The sequence below is a fragment of the Heterocephalus glaber genome, unplaced genomic scaffold (assembly GCF_053883595.1).
Source record: "Heterocephalus glaber isolate CG9 unplaced genomic scaffold, H.glaber_assembly_v1.0 deba00001532, whole genome shotgun sequence".
NCBI classification, from domain to species: domain Eukaryota; kingdom Metazoa; phylum Chordata; class Mammalia; order Rodentia; family Bathyergidae; genus Heterocephalus; species Heterocephalus glaber.
Window position 1 is genome coordinate 18,877,672 of NW_028258330.1, and position 13,187 is coordinate 18,890,858.

General features: G+C 41.4%; 1 protein-coding gene across 2 annotated transcripts in view; it reads left to right on the forward strand.

Moving 5' to 3' along the window:
* Window positions 1–3,748: 3,748 nt before the first annotated feature.
* The window catches only part of Rnf24 (ring finger protein 24), a 57,750-nt gene continuing 48,311 nt past the window's right edge, over window positions 3,749–13,187 (forward strand). The window contains exon 1 of one of the 2 annotated variants that reach the window (XM_004840757.3): window positions 3,749–3,953. The gene's annotated coding sequence lies outside the window, so the exon portion shown is untranslated. Of the gene's footprint in view, window positions 3,954–4,000; window positions 4,113–13,187 lie in introns of those variants that run through there. The other variant, XM_004840758.3, reaches the window with a different exon arrangement.

The window sequence follows — 13,187 nt, forward strand, 5'->3', positions numbered from 1 at the left end:
GAGATGTAACAGGGCTGAGGAAATGCTTTAAAGGAGGTATAATGTGGGAAGGAGATGAAACGGGGCAGGGGGCAGGAGTATTTTAGCTCTTTTGTGCTACTATAACAGAGTAATTTATAAAGAGCAGAGATTTGTTCCTTACAATTCTAGAGGCTGGGAAGTCCAAGATCAAGGTTGGCTCCTGATGAAGGTTTCTTGGTATGTTGTCCATAAGGGAAGGCAGAGGAGCAAGACAGTGAATATGGGGGGTGGGGGGGTTGACCAAACTCATCCTTTCCTCAGGAACCCACTCCTGAAATAGTGGCCCTGAGCCATAGTATTGGTCAGCTTTCCTGTTGCTGAGACATGATACCCAACACCTACAACTTAAAGGAGAAGAGGTTTAATTTGCCTCACAGATTCAGAGGTTGCATTTCATAATCAGCTGGCTCCAGAACATCATGGTAGAGGGTGTGGTGGAGAAAAGCTGCTCACTTCACAGTGGTCAAGAAGCACAGAGCACTGGAAAGGAGCACCAGGGAGAAATGTGCCCTCCAAAGGCATGTCCCCCTTAATCTGCCTCCTTCAACTTGAGGCCACCTTCTATCAGCACATCCAGCTATGAACATCAATGAACTGATCCACTGATAAGTTTAGTGCCGCCATGTTGCAATTACCTCTCTAGTGGTCTCTTACTCTAGTTGGCAATTGTGACCACTACATTCATTCACCTAATTACCACTTAAAGGTCCCATCTCTCAGCACTGTTGCATTAATGACTAAGTTTCCAACACATGAATTTTGGGGGACACATGCAAACCACAGCAAGGGAATAGACAGAGAAAGGGACATCTTCTGGAGGCACTAACAGTCCACCCCTCCCCATCTGTGGAGCAAGGGAACATGTTAGGTGGGAAAGCCATACCTTTAAATTCTTGATGATTGGGAACCCACCTAAATGCTCCAGAGAAAGAAAGAACTTTCCAGATCTCTCTATACCTTGATACACTTTTATCCTCAACCACCACAGAGAAGTAAGGATACTTAGGAGGGGGTGAACAGTGAATAGAACCTTGTGTACCACTGATCTGCAGGACTCTTCAGCTAGAGACAAAACCTGATTTCTCCTCCAAGAAGAAGGAACAACTCACAACTGGGGATGAAAGAACACAAACCAAACACATGTTGTGGGAGGTGTGAGGCCAGTTTCCACTTGTCCCGTATCAAGGAGACTTTCTCCCTAACCCTGTTAGCTAATGCCTCAACAAAATTTTAATAAGAGGGCCGAGGATTTAGCTCAGTGGTTCCGTCGCCTGCCTTGCAAAGGACCTGAGTTCAATCCTTGGTACCAAAAAAAAATTTAATAAGATGGATCTCCCTGGAAGTAGCAACTGAACATGGCCACTGCTCCTTACAGTCGCGCTCTCTCTCTCATACACTGTACTTTTGTAAGCACAAAAGACATGAGGCTGGAGCTACCCCACCCTCTACCCTATAGCCTGTTGGACTAGCAATTACCAGCCAAGCTTCATAAACAAACAAAACAGCTTTTGAAACACAGGTCAGGGGAAGAGAAGTCACAAAAACAAAGAAGAAAGAAAAGGAGCTCAGTCTTTCTCTCCTTCATGGAGCTTGGGCCTCCAGTGGATGTGTCCCTCCTTTGCTAACTATTCTATGTTCATTGTGCACCAGTCACACATAGGTCTCGAGAAGACCCTGCTTCTGCTCCTGAAAGGCCCATATACAGATGAAGGAGAAAATATGCAAATGATTGAGCTCAAAGGATGCCAGATACCAAGAGGGAAATAGGTACAGGATGCAGGTGAGGAGTCCAAAGAAATTCTGTCAAGTGGATAGAAGTGGGAAGGATGAATTTATTAAAAAGGTGATTTTTTTTTTTTTTTTTTTAGTACCGGGGATCGAACTCGGGACCTGGTGCTTTCAAGGCAGGCACCAAAACCACCGAGCTAAATCCCCGGCCCCAAAAAGGTGACTTTTAAAAATTACTTAATTTTTAAGAGCAGTTTTGGGTTCACAGCAAAACTGAGGGGAAGGTAGAAATAACTCTTATACTCTCTGCCTCATACATGCACCCTCCCATTATGATCATCCCCCATCAGAGTAGTATGTTTGTACATATGATAATTCTACAATGACCTGTCATTATCACCCAAAGTCCACAGTTTACATTCTACAGGTTTGCACAAATATATAATGACATATTCACCATCATAATATCACACAGCATTTTCACTGACTGAAAAAACCCCTCTGTGAGTTTTTAAGAAGAAAAAGCATCTTTTATGTGTTGCTAAGTAAGTGTTGCTTTCTTAGTAGAGGGACCAGCAGGAAACATGGTAACCAAAGGTGAAACATCATGGTGCTGTACTGGAAACAGCTGAAAAATAAGGCTTGGTGTGTCACATGGGACAGGAAAAGGAAAAAGGTGGAACCATAGCAGATTTGCATATCACAAGACTAGATTTGTTTGCTACTGGACTGAGATGTCTGCAACAGCCCAGGGGATAGATGAAGAGACCTGATTTAGACAGAGTGAGAGTTACAGTATCTGCAAACCTGGGCTGAGAAAGCCTTCTTGGTGACTGCTGCCCCTGAAAACAAGGAGGGAAGGGATCCCCCAGCTTCCTGGCTTGAGTGGCAGGGAGGACGTGGGTCCACAGCCCTGGGACAGGGAGCTGCAATGGAAGAGCTGCCCACTCTTCGCTAGCACAGACCTGGACCCATCTCTCCCCTTAGGGTACTGTGACCACTGGGTAGCAGATTACTTTTTGAAATATTTACAATGTTAATAAGCCTCCGAGCTGTTTATGTGAGGGGTACAGGAGGGTAAAAGGAATAGGAACCTCAGAGTGGGACATGGGGACTGAAGAAGAAGACAATTGCTTCTCCAAGCCCTGAGCTGCAGTGCCCACACTCATGAAGAGCCTCAGAGAGTAAGACTGAGGCCTGATATGCCTGCTTCCATTCCCAGGAACAGCCAAGGGACTGGAAACAAGAGTGCACTGCTTGGGGCCAGGGATTTAGCTCAGGGGCACCACGACTGCCTTGCGAGCACAAGGTCCCAAGTTCGATCCCTGGTACAAAAAAAAAAAAAAAAAAAAAAGAGTGCACTGCTAATGACAAGATAGGGCTGGAGCTGCTTTAGACTCTAGGTCTCTAATTAGAGTCTTGGTCTGCAGGAAGAGCCAAGAGCCTAAAACGGAGGTCAGTTTCTTGCCTGCCCTGTAGAATGGGAGCTGGGGACTAAGATGGGCAGGTAGATGTAATTAAAGAGCACACTGTTTTCTTGCCAGTAATTCTTCCCAATACTTAGAATCTGGGTCTCGTCAATCACCGCAGTCCCAGCACTTAGCTAAGAGGACCTGCAGCTGGAGGGAGAGATGGAAGGGGTGATATGCACTATCTCTCCATTCAACTAGTGGGTATCTCAACCCCGTCCTCAGCCATGTCCCTAAGGACTCCTAGGCTGGATGCCAGGAAACAGGTGATGTTCCAAGCTTTCACTGTTTTTTTGTTTTCTTTTCTTTTAATGCTCACAGAGCAAACAAAAATACTGAACAGTCGAAAGAAGGGGTATAACCAGCCTAGCTCTACTTGCAACAGCACCAGACCGCAGGCGGAACCAGGCCCAGCCCAGGAGCGCTGCGCTTGCGCACAGAAGACGCCGAAGCCGAGCGCCCTCTCCGTGGTGGGCGGGGGGCTGCCCGGGCATCCGGGTGCCTCACCCCGCCCCCGCTGCATGAATGAGAGGCGCGGCGCCCGCCCCTCCCCCTCCGGGCCCGCCCCTTGCCGGGGGGCAGCAGAGCACAGTCTGCCGCTGCCACCTCAGCCGTGCTGGGCGTTCGCTGGCTGACGCTCCCCGCCAGCAGCTCTCTGCCCGCAGCTCTCTATCCGCAGCCAGCCGCCGAGAGCTGACGGTCTCACACCTCCGCCGCCACCGCCGGCGCGCCCGAGTAAGTGAGCGAGCAAGGACGCGGGCACTGAGGGCCGCCGCCCCCGGGCTGGGGCTTGAGGGACGGGGCGGGTCCCGTCCGGGATGCTGTGGAGGACGCCGGCCCGCGCCAGCCTCCCCCACACATTCTCGGGAGCCTTGGCGGGCCCGGCGGGGAGTGGTAGGTTGGGACTTCGGCCCCAGGCCCGGGAGGGACGCGGGGGAGGGTCCGGCGAGGCCCGGGGTGAGTCCCTTGGGAAGAGCGGCGCGGGGCTGTCACCGGGAGGTCGCGGAGAGCAGGTTGGCCGCCCCCTCGCCCCCCGGTCGCCTGAGCCTCCGCATCGGTCCCCGGGCGTGGGAGGCGGCTGCGCTGAGCAGAGAGGCTAAGAGGATGGCGAGGACGGCTGCTCAGTGGTGGCGGTGGGGACGCGCCTTGCGGGGCGCGGCGTGGCAGTGTTTTCCAGGTCCCGATCCACTCCTCTCCTTTCTTTGTGGCGCTTGTCTCGTGCGTGGTTGTCACAGTCTGCAAGGCAGTGGTCGGTGTACAGACCTCTCTCCTTGGCTTACTCGTTAAAAAAAAAAAGGTTAAAAAAAAAAGTCATAAGGTGGCCTTCATTATCTGTGGGTGGGGGGGCGTGTGTGCTCCCGCAGGCCGGAGAATTAAGGACCCTTCTTTGTTTCTGGAGACCTGATGTGTGTGTGCGTGTGTACGTGTGTGTGTCCCCCGTGAAATGAGAAAATCAGAATTCAGGAGGGGAAAAAGGGGGTAAAAAAGATAATTTCACACTTTTACCTCGTTCTGTCTTTGGTGTTATTTCAAATAGCAGTTTTTTGTTTCTCATTGTAAAACCAATGGATTTTAATTGAAAATGTATGTCTGTATCCTTATCTATATATTCAAAACATCTTACTACTTAATGGTAATATATTCATATCTATATACATGGGAACGCTCCCAACATATAGGACACTGACTGGTTCATGGGTGATATGTCTTTATACTTGTGTACATCTCTGTAGGAATACTACAATATATATAGAACACTGTTTTCTTGGCTCTTCGCTATAGGCAGATTTTGTTTCTTCTGCCTCCCTGTGTTAGTAAGAAGGTGGTCCAGCAGGTTCTTTCTACCTCCTTGCTCCCCCCGCCCTTAATGCTTTGGCCAAGGGTTTTATTGCATATTACCTTGGCATGCGTCCTTGGTTTGATCTGAATTTTCCTGTGTTCTGTTGTCTGGTTGTGCAGCCCAGCTCAATGGCTCCTCTTACAGGACTACTGAAAAACAGAACACCTTTTTTCATTGTCCTCATCCCCAGATAGAGAAGGAAGCTCTGCAGGTCTCATAGACTTGGACTCAGTAGTACTGCCTGCCTGACTGTTGCCTTGGTAAAGTTATGAGGGGTAACAGTTGATGTAGACCAGTTAAAAAGAGACCATTGTGATAACACCAGTTATTCCTTGCTGTTTTGTTTTTAAACCAAAATATTTCAATTTTAGAAGATAGTTTGGTTGGGTGATGATTTTCACTTTCTTTCTTAATCTTCTAATTTTATAGAATGATGGAAAATTATACTTACAAAAATACACTTAAAATATATTATTATAAACTTTTGATTTGAAATAGTAGTGGTAGAAAAAAAAAAAGGTAGCCAGGCATGGTGGCCCAAGCTTTAATACCAATGACTGAGGCAGGAGGATTGAAAATTTGAGGTCAACCTAGGCAATTTAGTTCAATAAAATAAAAAGGACTGGTGGTGTAGTGCAGTGCTAGAGTGCTTGCCTAGCATGTATGAGGCCTGGGTTCAAACCCTAGTACCGCTACAAAAAAAAAAAAAAAAAATGAAAAAAAGAAAGTTTATACTGAATAATGGGAATAATTGAGTGGGTTCAGTTTTCTTCAGGATTCTTATTAAGATTATTTATTTTTGAATCACATGTATTTTAATTCCTAGTAGTTTTCAGCACAAAATGAAATGTAAACCCCCACAGCATCTGTTTATGCATATTGCCTCTGTTTAAAACATTTGCTTTTAATTTGAAGAGGAAATTTTCCACTGGTTGGATCAGAATCCATTATTCTTGGTAAAATCTGAGCTTTATACTACCAAGTTTGAATTCTTTTTTTGTAACAGTTAACATTGGTAAAAGTTGATATTTTTTCTTAATTGGAGAAGTTTTGGTTTCATGGTGTAAATTTAAATAAGTTTTTAATATTAATGAATTTAACTTGAGTTAATTTAAAAATTAGTGTCTCTAATATTGAAGCAGCCTCAATGCATTAGTAAACTGCTTGGATAAGACTTTTTTTTAGGAATACCATTAAAACAAACCTTAGAAGGAAGTCATAGATAAACATAATAATGTAGCCGGAATTATCACTGAAGTAGCCTTGCATAGTACCACAATTTCATAGAGCTTTAATTTTGCAAGAGTGACAGCTATTTTTTATGTCAACAAGGGAACACAAATACAGCCTGGCCTTATTATTCAGCATTCTGTTAATCACAATTTTGCCAACACAGTCTAATGTTCCTGTAGTGTAATGACTGTTGAAAAATTCTAAAGTAACTTTTATAACATGAAAGTAGATTACATTGTTAAATGTTTTAGTAGTAAATATATTATTTACATTCATTAGAATACTAATTGTTGTGTTAGTGATTGTAGTAACATACGTTTGACACTTTGTTACCCAAAACCGGGATCCATTATCCTCCAACAATGTCTGCTAACAAAAAATAAAGTTTTTCCTCTGAGCGTTTTTTATCAATAGTTTTTTTGCTTATTCTAAAATTTGTAGTAATATTACTATAATGTATTAACTTACACCATATAAAATTGTCACTTTTTAGATTCGAAAATGATTTAAAAATGAGCAGTTTTAACAGCTGGGCATGGTGGCTCACGTCTGTAATCACTTGGTGGCTCACTTGGGAGGCTGAGGCAGAGGATTGCTGGGAGTTGGAGGCCAGCCTGAACTACATAGTGAGAACCTGTCTCAAAAAACAAAACAAACAAACAAAAATCCCCAGCAGTTTCATACGATTCAACTGATTTTGTTTTTAATGTTTATACTGCTATTTCTTGTTTTTTTAACTTTGCATATTCTGGATGAACTTGTATTTGGGAAGTTGAGGATATAGGTATCCCATACAACCATCCTTCATTCTCATCCATACTTTACAGTTTCCAGTTAAATTAGTATTCAGTATTCTATGACTATGACAGTGTGCCTATAATTTATAGATGAGCCATAGAGGGTACTGTTATTACATTTTCTTCTTGTACAACTTTTATTTCTCTTAGATGAAATTATTGTGTCCTGTTTTTTGTTGTTGTTTTTGGTACTGGGGATCTGGACCTTGCACTTGAGAGGCAGGCAGTAGTACCACTGAGCTAAATCCCCAGCCCTGTGTCTTGTTTTTCATTTGCTTAGTTTTCTTTGTTTTCAGTCACTAATTCATCCTCAAACTCTGACAGAACTGATAATCTTTCAGTATTTTCAGGTGATCTTTCAGTTTAATTTCTTTTTCTTGGGAGATGGTTCTGCTAGAGCCCTACTCTACTAGTCCAGTCTGGATTGGTTTGCTCTTTGGACTGCTGCACAGCCATTATCCTGGGACTTCCCTTTGTCATCATCTTGGAAAATCCCTTTGCCATTCATTACCTGTGTTGGATCTCCAATTTCCTGGCTCTTGCATCTTCCTTGTTCTTTAGTGGCTTCCTGAGAAAGGGTACATACAAAATTTCATATTCCTTCCTGAATTCAGAATTTGCATATCTGAAAATGCCTTTATTTTACCCTCACATTTGAATGGTGAGTCAGCTCAATGATGAATTCTGCATTATTGAAAATTAGTGTCTCTCTTTTGAAGGCATTGTTCCATCATTAGCTTCTAGTGTTGCTATCAAGAAGTCTGATGCCATTTTAATCTCTATTCCCTTTTTCCTTCCATTTGGAAAAATTTTAGGATCTTCAGTTTATCCCTGGTGTTCCTGACATTTTGTAATATGCCTTGGTATAGGTCTTTTTCTTTTCTTTTGCTTGTGGAGTAGATTATATTTACCAAAAATGACTGTATGGTATATCTGTGCACGCACACACACACACACACACACACACACACACACAGAGTCCATCTTACCCAGTATGCTGTTCTTTTTTTGACATTCCTCCATCTAGAGGTTGGGTCTTTATTTCTTTCCTTGGGACCTGTGCAGACATAAATTCTTCCTGGGATGTTTTAGGTCTTAATATGATGGTTTAGGAGCACAGCTGGATGATCCAGGGGCATGCACCTGGCATTGCTAGGCTCCCAAGGTCATCAAACCAAGTTCCCCCTTCTCATTTGCCTTATGACAGCTTTTCAAGCATTTTGAGATTATCACTGGAGATGGATTTGTATTCCTTAGGAAATATCGGATATTAAGATTTGTTTTTTTACTTTTAAATCAAATCATCAGTGAAAATATCAGCTAACATCTAAGAGTTTCTTCAAACAGTAGAATGAAATCACCTCTAGAATGAACATGAAGGCTGTCAACTGTATTTAAAAGGAATCTGCTTTAGGAAATAACAGAACCATTCATAACCAAAAACTGTCTTTAAGCTTCATGATTAAATATCTCACCGGTGAATGTAACAAATATATTGCAAGAATTTTTATGACAAGAAGATGGAGACAAATTGAACTGCAGAGATACACCTTGATTGGACATTGTTAGTGTCTTTTTTATCTCATAGACACATTTAAAAAATATTTTTACCCATAACTTTTTTCCTATTTATAGCTACCTTATCCTTCATCTAACTTTATTACTAGATAACTTCAGATTCCTGTCCAAAAATCTGAAGTGGACACTCAGCACACATAGTAAGGCTACCACTGATTTTCTTATATTACATTGGTCAGCTTTCCATTGCTGGGACAAAATACCTGATACACAATTCACAGGAGAAAAAGAGTTTGGCTCCTTTGGCTCTTGGTTCATAATTTCAGAGGTTTCAGTCCATGGTCAGCAGGCTCCAAGGAAGAAGCATCATAGTAGAAGACATGGCAGAGGAAAACTGCTCACCTTATGGCAGCCAGGAAGCAGAGAAAGAATCCTAAAAGAGATACACCTTTCAAATGGATGCCTCCTGTGACCTACTGTCCCTACTAGACCCCACCTCCTTACAGCCCATTCACCAAATGAACTCATCAGTGGATTAGGTTAGTGCCCACGTGATCCATTCACCTCTGTAGACTCCACCTCTGAACATTGCTCTGTTGGGGAGCAAGCCTTCAATACATGAGTCTTTGGGAGATACTTCATATTTTTTATTTGTATATGTTTTTGCTAGTACATAAAAAATACATTCATCGTGGGGAGTTGTTACATGAACATAACACATCTTAATTCTTTTTACACTCCATTCCTCTTCTCTCCCTCCCCCCACCCACCACGTCTTGGTCCCCTTCCCATTTGCAAAATACTTACAGCCTATAAGTATTTTATAATGTCTCCCCATTCCTTAAATGCATTAGCAGCTCACTGTTCCCACTCAATTAAGCTGGCCTTATACCTCATTGAGGGTTTAGAAGACCTCAGAGTCTACCCTCCATGGAACCCATATTTCTGTCTTCCTCATATCAGAGGCTAACTGCCCTTCCCACAACTTCCTCTTCATTCCTGCTCTACCTCATACTCCCTCATAGCTTATAGCTTCTACATTGTGCCCTCTTTCTCTCCTCATAAACTCTCCAGGGTTCCATCCAGGTCAGAATATACACACATGCTCTCATGCTGCCCATCTTTAAAAGCAGAATAACAAATTACAACTTTCTCTGCCTCCCATCTATGCCATTCTTTTGACTTGTATAGTTCAATGTCTCAAATGAGAAGTCTACATTTCCTCCCTGCCTCTTCTGTATACCAGTCACTCTGAAATTCTATTGTTGACTAATCTTATCTCTCACTCCCACTAGAATGTCAGCTCCAAGAAGGCAAGAACTTCATCTGTCCTGCTTACCACTGTATTCCCTAGGTACAGAAAGTACTTACTGATAAAAACCAAGATATAGCATGTAAAGGTACAAGATCCCAACAATGAATGTAACTGTATTGTACACCTAAAATGTACCAATAAACTTAATGGAAAAAAAAACAAACAAAAAGTACCTACTCAATATATTGGCAAAAGGGGCACAACTAACATTTTTTAACCTAATAAAAGAGCTCTTTTTAAACATTTCTAACAAGAAAATCCATTTTCATTTATTTTTTATTACCATTTTTTCTATACTTACAGTTGAGAAAATTAGAAATACTATATTAATGATTGATTTTTCTCCTAGGTTACATTACGTCTCATCCTTTTTTTTTAAGTGTGATACGGGCAGTCTTGCACCTGGATTCTGGAATCACACTGCTTGGAGTTGAATTCCATCCTTTTTGCTTTTTAACATATAACTCTTGGCAGGTTTCTTTTTCTCTTCTTTTTTCTTTTTTCTTTTTTTTTTTTTTGGTATATGTTTGCAATACATTTTCTTTCTTTTTTTTTTTGGTACTGGGGATCGAACTGTGCCGGGCAGGCACTGTGATGTTTGCAATACATAATAATTACCATCACTTGAGGAATTGGTACATATACATATCACATCTTAATCATTTTTGGTTCCTCTTCTTCTCCCTGTCCTCTCTGGGCAAGTTTCTCAAGCTCTTTGTTTCTTCATCTGTAAGATGGAAATAATAATAGTATCCACCTCCTGTGTTTGTGAGGGTCAAATTAGATAACATGTAAAATGCTAAACTTGGTATTTGGTATGTGGAAGTAAAGCTCAGTGAAAAATAATTATTACAGCCTCCTCCAATTTATAATATTTGACTTGGACTTGGTCTCATTAATATATTTGTTTAGAATACTTACATGTCTTAGGATATATTAGTTGAGACTATGACAGCTATTTTTGGTTTTATGCTTTTTTTCTGATTCCTTGCCGCTCTGTTCCCAAGATTATCCCATGCAATACACTGGTTAAATGACCTGCAGTTGACAAATGAGCACCCTATAGTAGTACTTCCCAACAGTTTGGTCATTTGATAAATGATTTTGATCATTTGATAAAATATTTTTATTTCAAGCCAAGTCCTGCTCTTTGTTTATTTGGCTTGTTCAGAGGTAAGTTTCCTTCTTTGTGTCACTTCACATTATGTTTCCTTATATCTTTTTTGCTGAAACATTCAAAACAACCAGTATGACATTGGATTTTTTTTTTTGTACTCAAAATTGAACTCAGGACCTTGTACCTGCAAGGCAAGCAGTGGAAGCACTGAGCTAAATCCCCGGCCCAACGTCAGATTTTTTAAAAAGTGACTATAAGATGGTTCTTTTCACTTCCTAGCTAGCTGGGATGGTAAATAGAAATAGAAATACAAAGTCCACTCTGAATGCCACTTCGGGGACACAGGCTCTGTAAAAGTTCAGAGTAAAAAGAATTAGGTCCTGCTAGCCTTAAGAAATTATTTTCTTGGGCCGGGAATTTAGCTCAGTGCCACTGCCTGCCTTGCAAGCGCAAGGTCCTGAGTTCAATCCCTGGTACCAAAACAAAAATTACTTTCTTCATGTTAACTTGTTTTTTTTACTTTGTTCCTCATTACTTGTCTTGATTTTTATTTTAGAAGTTTGCTTAATAACCATGGGGATATTTTAGATTTTAAGGTAGATAATATACAAGCTTAAACTGTGAACAGTTTTCAGTTTTCTTTAAGTAATTAACTTAGTAATTACTCTGCCCTTTTTTTTCTTATCTAGATAGGTAGTAGGGACTCTTCAGTTATCTGAGCATTTCAGACCTGAGTGTAGTGTTGAGTAAATTGAAGATTCTAAAAGAGTACCAGATAGTTTGAAAGAAAAGAAATTGAGAGTACTCCAACTAGTGCAGTGTTTGAAAGCCAGCTGGCTAAGCCTTCTCTGCTCTGGAGGTAGGAAACACTTTGTTCCATGCCAGCTAATCCAGGAATAGCTGGTCAGTGGCTTTTCTTTTCACTGGCTACTCTTGGGAAAGCCAGCCTGGGCCTTCCATCTGCCCTAAAGATAGTCTGACACCAGAGAGTTGCACCGAGCCTCCATTGTGCTTGCTCCGGGGATTGGAACAGGCCTGCATTGGAGAGGGAAAGGAAGGCACTTCTTAGCACCACAAGTGAATGTCATGTTAAGTAATAAATTGCTTTGGAAAAGTTTAAAATGAGTTTTGCCTTTTCATTTTCATCTTCATTTGGATTAGTAAAATTGTTTATCTTATAAAGCTTGCTCCCATGTAAACCATAGGCTTCAAAAGAGGTAATTTTGTATGTTGTCCTAAAATCTCTCATTTTATCTGCTTCTATGTTTTCCTAATTAGATAGGTGCTTATATCAGATACAATTCTTCACTTCCTTTAGCAAACTTAATGTCATAGTAGTTTGAGAGCAAAAGAAGTACAAATGTGGCACTATAAAATAATGACCATTCATTACATTTGATGTATCTATCTATTGAAATTTTTTTCAAATTTGGAGACTGGTTACCTGTGTTAAATGCATCTAGGCAAACCAAAAAGAAAAGAAAAGAAAAACAATATGAACTACCTGTATCTCTTTATTAATCTTTCCCAAATCTAAGCATGTGAAATTATGTTCTGTGATACAATCTTGAAACAGGATCATCATCTCCATATAGTCTCTTCAGGATGTAAGGGCAGTGTCTCTGTCAACCCATTGATTGCCATGGTTGATTTGCCTGGGCCTCTAGCCCCCTTCCTCTCTTACCACTCCATGTGCAGCCCTCCCACTAAGTGCTCTATGGAAGAGGACAACTCTCCATGATGGAGAAAGATGTTCCTTGGTCAAGAATATACGAGTAACTGTGGTCCCCTGCTAGAACCTCCAAACAAACTCTCAAGGTTCAAATAGTCTCTTCATCTTGGACTGAGTGAAAAAGTTTGGCAGATAATAAAATATCAAATTATGAGTTAATGTAGTTTGTGGGAAATGGAGGGGTAGAGAAATCAAAGGTGTAGGCTTTCTTCGATGAAAAAGAAATTATTTTTCTCTAGCATAAAAGAAATTGCAAAACTTTCCAGAAATATGTTGGAAATCTTGCACGGCTCTAGTTAAATAAAAGGTTTCACTCACACTTCATTATCTCTGAAAACAAGCCAGATGGAATTTTTTTTGTTGTGTTGTGTTTTGTTTGAGGCAGGGTTTCACTATGTAGCCTAGGCTGGCCTCAAA